This window comes from Castanea sativa, chromosome 2, assembly GCF_040712315.1.
Source record: "Castanea sativa cultivar Marrone di Chiusa Pesio chromosome 2, ASM4071231v1".
NCBI classification, from domain to species: domain Eukaryota; kingdom Viridiplantae; phylum Streptophyta; class Magnoliopsida; order Fagales; family Fagaceae; genus Castanea; species Castanea sativa.
In genome coordinates, this window is record NC_134014.1 from 32,465,777 (window position 1) to 32,472,641 (window position 6,865).

A 6,865-nucleotide genomic window follows, 5' to 3' on the forward strand; every position below is an offset into this window, starting at 1 on the left:
GCTGTAAGCTGGTTGACATATGTTATTGTAGAAGAACCACAGATGGTTAAATAGTTATGAAAATAATAGTTATATTAATCGGGTTGTGCTTTTCTATAACAAGACTAAGGATGAGAGCAATAGGGTTGAATAGGTTCAGAAGCTTCTCTCGCTTGTAAACATGGTAATAGCACAAAACGGTGACAACCATGTACAGATGAGATATTTGTCGAATAGAAGGTCATATTACATTATTGCTCATATTTTCATCAAAATTTCTATGAAAGTATCCTTCTAACAAATTCAATCATTTAACAGAAGGAGGCCATGAAACTCCGCAATCAATAGGAACATGTTGATTCTCTTAAAGGTTTCCCTGAACGAGAAATATTAGAGTTAAAGGATAATACCTTTCATATGAGGAGCAGCTCAAACAAATTACTGAGATGGTATCTTCAATGCTCCTATATTTTACATATTTTTGCCACCTGTATCTGTCTTCTCACACTTGGTATCCTTTTGTCATCAATGTGTTAAAATCAGAACCTGGGTAAGGAGTGGACTACTACACTCTTTATCCATGATTGTTGAATACCACCCTACCTTCAACAAAAGATGTCTTATCAGGCACCTTGATTAAATTACGCAGAAACATATTTTGTTCTTTTATCTGCTTATTAGACATGAGTGTGAAGCTGCATAAGTTAATATAAGTTGCTCCCGTTTACAAAATACATACATACATACATATATATATATATATATATATATATATATATATATATATATATATATATATATATATATATATATATAAGTTGCTCCTTCATTTTTTACTTGGTCACAACTTAAGACCCATCAGGTTTTGTGAGTGACTTACCAATAAAAAGAAATAGTATGTACACGAGGTGTATATAATTGAATAATTGCTGAATCCATCCCTAGCTAATATAGGACTTAGATGAATTCACCAAAACACGTGCTTTACTTTGTTTAGGCCCACCTTTGTTTTATGCTTTGAACCTATGCTTTATGAGACCTTTGTGATTAAGTGCCTCTTGAGCAACGCTGGCACATGCTTTCCAAGTAAAAATTTTACCCTCCTTTTCTACTAGTTATACACATTTAAAAGACTTGTAGTTTATTTTCTGAAGTAGACCTTGATTGAATCTTTCTATCTATCAGTTACGTCCTATTCTTAGAATCTCATAAGGTGATGATTACCTGTAATGACCCAAAGTAAAGTGCTAGCCACTTGAAAGGATTAGTCTAGAACAATCCGAGGCATCATATTATCAATCAATATGAAATGGATGAGATGTTGTTGGTGTCAACTTCATTGGTTTCACAAATAATAAATTGCATTTTGAGTTGGTGTGTTTGGAATTTTGGAGAATGTGGACTTGTTAATAACATAGAAGTTGGTGAAGTAGGATTTCATTTGTTAACCACATCAATAATTCTTGGTGAAAGAAAATAGTAAAGATCAGTGCTTATAACTTAATATCATTCTCTTTGCACTCAAGCAACTTATAGTTTGTGCTCCCATTATTTGGTTCTGGTTGTCCTTTCTTGTTCTTTTATCTTTAAGGATTAATTGGTCATTCACAAGTAGTTGAAACTTGAAAGATCTTTCTGTGTGTGTGTTGGTTTTGCCCTGTTTAGTTTGAATACTAGAAGCCATTTTTTAGATGGTTTTAAAGGTTTATAAATACATGTATCTGATGAGGTAATCTAAAGTTCTAAACCATTTAGGAAACTGCTGTGCACAACTTATGTCTATCACAAGACCTTGATTTAGGTGGAAAATGATTAGTGTAAGCTATAAGGTGGGTGGGCTTGTGGTAGTGTGTTTAATTTTCAGGTTCAAATCTTGCTTTGCAAAGAAAATTACTTTTGGATTGTTACTTTAATTAGTCTAGTAATGAATGATGCATTGTTCTGTAGGTCAAGACAAAGCTTAGAGAGACAACTACTAGTCTTGAGCAACAATTGGCAGAAGAGCAAGCTACATGTTTGAGGGCTGAAGAGCTAACACATTTAACTCAAATGAAATCAAATGAGGAAATTCGTAAGCTTAGTGAACATATAGAGAAAGTGGAGGAGGAACTCCATAAGAGAAGTGAGAATCGATGTGCCATTCTATGAGGTAAAGATTATAAAGACAATGTTTTGTGGAGTTCAGATCATCAGGAATATATTTTTTACTCCCTATTCTATTTTTTGTGGAGTTTTCTTAAGCAATTGCTTGCGAATTTATCTAATCATCAAAAGATTTTATCCGTATGTATCTGTTTACAATTCCTGCATACAATCAAAACAATAATATATAATATAGATATGTTTTTATTGACCTTTTTTTAACTTAGCCAGTTGAACCTAATTGTAGTCTTTCATAATACTATCCTACCTAATTCTGGGGAAAAAGGACTTATACTACAGCCCTTTGCATATCCCACCAACTGATGGACCTTGTTGGAGGCAGATGCCATGAGAAATTCCTAATTACCTATTAAAATTTTGTACCTATAGCATTTAACTGTACATGTACCCTTGAATTATAATGCAACCATGCATGGAGGGTCTTTTGGCTTTGGGTGCCATAAGTCATGCCAGTACTAGGTGTGCTTCCCCTTCCTACTATCATGCACTTGAATCTTCTACTCCTAGCTACCATTTCTAAGCTTCGATAGTTTCATGATTCACCCACAATGAAAACAAAATGGTTCTATTCTATGACTGCCTACCAAAGCATGATTTTAGATAAAGATTTTGAGGTGACGTAGACTGAGTTCTGGATTGACGTCTCTCTCTCTCTCTTTCTCTCTCTCTCCTATGAAGTGTTCAAAAGATTAACATCGGATAAAAGGGTAGTGTTTATTATACACACCCTATTATGCACACTTGAAATGTTCGTATATGAAATTAGGTTTTGTAATTGCACTTATTATCGACCAAGCACAATAAACAAAAAAAAAAAAAAAAAAAAAAAAAAAAAAAAAAAAGAAAAAAGAAGCTAAAATGTATTTTATACCCAGCAAATCTAGTATTGATTCTAAATTGGACCATGAAGTATACGGTGATGTTAAGGCATCCAATTTGTTTCTATCCCATTATATATTTGTCAAGCACGAAAGTTGACATTGTTTTTACAAGAAAAATAAAATATAAATCATTGTAAACAAAAAATAATAATAAAAGATTAATATAACATGGGACCAAGCCAAAGCAACTTCAATCGAGGTAAATGGTTTATACTTTATTATAGGATGCCAAATGTGGTCTATTTGTTTTTGTCGGATTGTGATTTGTGTCATTCCACTCCAAAACTAATTGGTGATGAGAAAAACACACTCAAACCTTTTACGGCCTTAGACATCACACCACGCGGCCTATTTTAAGAGTGGTTGTAGGGAGTCAAATTGTGGTCTCCCAACAATTCCTCTCTTACAGTAACACTCCCGTGACTTAAATCCATGACCTTGACTCTGATACCATTTATCGGATTGTGAGCTGTTTTATTTTATCTCAAAACCAATTGGTGATAAAGAAGACACACTCAAATTTTTTATGACCTTCGACATCACATCACATGATCTATTTTTAGAGTAGTTGTAGGGAGTTAAATTGTGGTCCTCTAACAATTTTTCCTTAAATGGCAAGACTGCATTGTAATCTAGCATTAATTGCCCAGCTGTAATCTCAGTCACAACACAACAACGGTGGCAGCTCTCTTTGGCCTCTCATGTTTTGGTGGGCCCACATATAATTTAATGTCTATACCAACTTTATTTTTACCACTTGAAATATATGATACTTTGAATATCTGTTTTATTTGTATTTTTAACCCATCTTATTTATAAACTTAGATAGTGCATTTTAGAGATCATAAATCATACCATCGCTCCCTCTTGGTGTGGTGGTCACTCTACAAGTATAAATGCTTGTGGAGTGTGAGGAATAAGGGTCAAGATTCAAGTCTCCAGAATGAAGTTTCACATACATCTACACTTAGATTAGACTAAAATAAAAATTCTATCTTGTATCGAAGAAAAAAAAAGAAAAAAAAAGAGAGATCATAAATCATTATCAACTATTATGTATCTTTCAATGCTTTCCAAGCTTACTTACTGCCATCATACATATGTCGGTGTCACAAAGCTATCTTGATAATTAAAATGTCCTGGTTGCACTACAAAAAAACTGGCCTATTGCAGTGGGCCAAAACCGCCGCTAAAGCCCCAAAAACCGCCGCTATAGGTACATTTAACCTATTGCGGCGGGGGCTATTGCGGCGGTTCTACCCGCCAGGCTTGTCGCGACGCTGTATCTCTATTGCGGTGGTACAAAAACCCGCCGCTGTAGATACGCTTTTTAGCAGCGGTTTTAGTCTATTGCGGCGGGCATGAAACCGCTGCTATACAACGTTCGAATTCGTTTCAGATGACTTTTAGCGGCGGGTTGTGCCCGTAGCTATTGTGTTCACCTTTAATGGCGGGCACAAAGCGCCGCTATAAGCTTGCAAGTAAAACGGAGTAATTGCACTTTTAGCGGCGGGTGAAACCGCCGCTATATGTTTGAATCTATAGCGGCGGGCTATAAGCGCCGCTATAGGATCTCATTTAATAGATAAAATGTGAACCTATTGCGGCGCTTTTTGACCGCCGCTATATGTTTGAACCTATAGCGGCGGGCTATAAGCGCCGCTAAAGGGTTTTCATTTAATACATAAAATGTGAACCTATTGCGGCGCTTTTTGACCGCCGCTATAGGTTCTTTTTTTTTTTTTTTCCAAGTAGGCTTTGAAACTACTGTTTACATCAAATATAAGGGACAACTTGTTACAAAGAACCTGTTTTGCATCAAATATATTGTTCAGACCTGTTACAAAGAACCTATAGTAGTTTTAGCTCTACTAACACAATACCACAAATATAATTAATTAACAACACCACAAATGTCTCCAAACTAACGTAATATTTGCATAGAAATATATTCTCAAATACATAACATTGTCTATAACCACCATCATAAAATTAACAAAAAAAGATGTGGTCTTTTGAGTAAAACAACCGTTCAAATTAAGCTAATACAATAATCAAAGTTCCAAAGTGTTTAAAAAAAATATCCTTCAACACTTGCAAAAAATGCTGCCTCATTCTTCCATAGTTCTTTGTTCACAAAAAAGTCCTCGAACACCAAGATAAAACTTCTAAGCTGCTTGGTTGATAGGATGCGGCTGACGATTTTGGCAGACTTGGAGAATGTTCAGCCAAAGGAACATCCTACATACAAAGTATGGTTACTCAATTAATACGTATAAATGGAATAAAATGACAAGAAAATATTACCAAGGCAAAAAATATTACATCTCTCTATTACATCCTAAACTTGTGTATATATATGATATGGCATTGAGAAAAAAAAAATGTTGTGACTGAGTGGATCCATAATACATTTCTACCTGCAACTAACTCACAAAGAGGTTCTGAGCAAATGTTTGGGCTCTCACTGAATTGCCCATGTAATAGTTTTAGAAATTGCTTCTATATATTTAGGCTCAGGAGAGGGTAAATGGTAGATTTAAACTAGTGACCTCTGCTATAAGGCATGATGGCCTTTGCATGTATTTGATGCCTAATCTGGATAAAATAATGTGTTTGGACCTACATTAAGCTAAGTTCAAAGTTTTAATATAATGGTTACACAATACATGGGATGAATGAATACACAGACAATGAAGGAGCCTGTAATTTATTTTTGGGACCAAATTAAAACTATGATGATTATCATTGTAGGAAATTTAAAATGTTTGGATGTTTGATGTTTAAACTGAGTTAAACTTCCAACAATGGTAAAAAGTAAAACAAAGTAAAACAAAGAAAGTATGATCTTCCTCTTCCTGATCTCATCCTCTCCAGCCAAAAGTTCACGTGTGTGAAAGTGACGTACAAAAAAGATCGAGTTTTAGTTGGATGTACGATAATAACTTTAAAGAAACCCTTAATGATATATGAAAAAAAAAAATATATTGAAGTCTCTAGTTTTTGTTTATAAGCTTGGTCCATAATACTTAATCAATGTAAAAATAACTATTATTATTTTTCTATGAAAGGATTTTAGTATATATAAAATAACTATATAAATAAGAAAATAATATCTTAAAATCTAAAAACCAAAAGTTATATATCTTCAAAAATTAACAAACAATCATTGAGGATTTTTATCTTATTATCTTATCTTCAAAAATTAACAAACAATCATCCAAACATTTTAATGAATACAAAGACAACCATATTTGGTTTTCTCAAGAGCAAATATTTGTATTCTTCATACAAGGTATGGTTACTCAATAAATGCGTATAAATAGAATAGAATGACAAGAAAATGTTATCCCGCTAGTCAATATTGCATTTTCAACTGGTGTTGCTTAATTTTTTTTTTTTTAATATTTATCTTACAACTAAACTTTCAAGTTCAATTTTGTATTCTTTCTAAAAAAAATACATTTTTATTCTTTCTAAAATAAAAATGTCTGCAAAATATTGACTAAGTCTTTGTTAATATACCTGATTGCATTGAGGAGAAATTTGTTGAAGCATGCGAGCCATTCTTTGCTCCATTTCTTCGAATTGACTAAGTCTTTGTTTCATTTCATCAAAACCTGCTAGTTTCTCCTCCATAGTAGCCAAGGGAGCCTTCAGTTGTGCAACTTCATTGTCCCTTGCTTGACTTGAGTGTATTTCAATGTCCGTGAGAACGCTCTTGCTACTTCGACCACTTGGGCTTGGACCAAATCCCACCCCACGAATACGACCTTTACACTCCTTACCCATCATTTTGGCAAACGCATCATCTGGTGACCATGCAATACTACCACTCGTGT

General features: G+C 34.0%; 1 long non-coding RNA gene across 1 annotated transcript; it reads right to left on the reverse strand.

Moving 5' to 3' along the window:
- Positions 1-4,937: 4,937 nt before the first annotated feature.
- Positions 4,938-6,620, reverse strand: LOC142623526 (uncharacterized). Its single transcript, XR_012842164.1, has 2 exons — positions 6,549-6,620; positions 4,938-5,264 (listed from the first exon to the last, which is right to left on the reverse strand). It is a non-coding gene; the product is annotated as an uncharacterized LOC142623526 (long non-coding RNA).
- Positions 6,621-6,865: the final 245 nt, after the last annotated feature.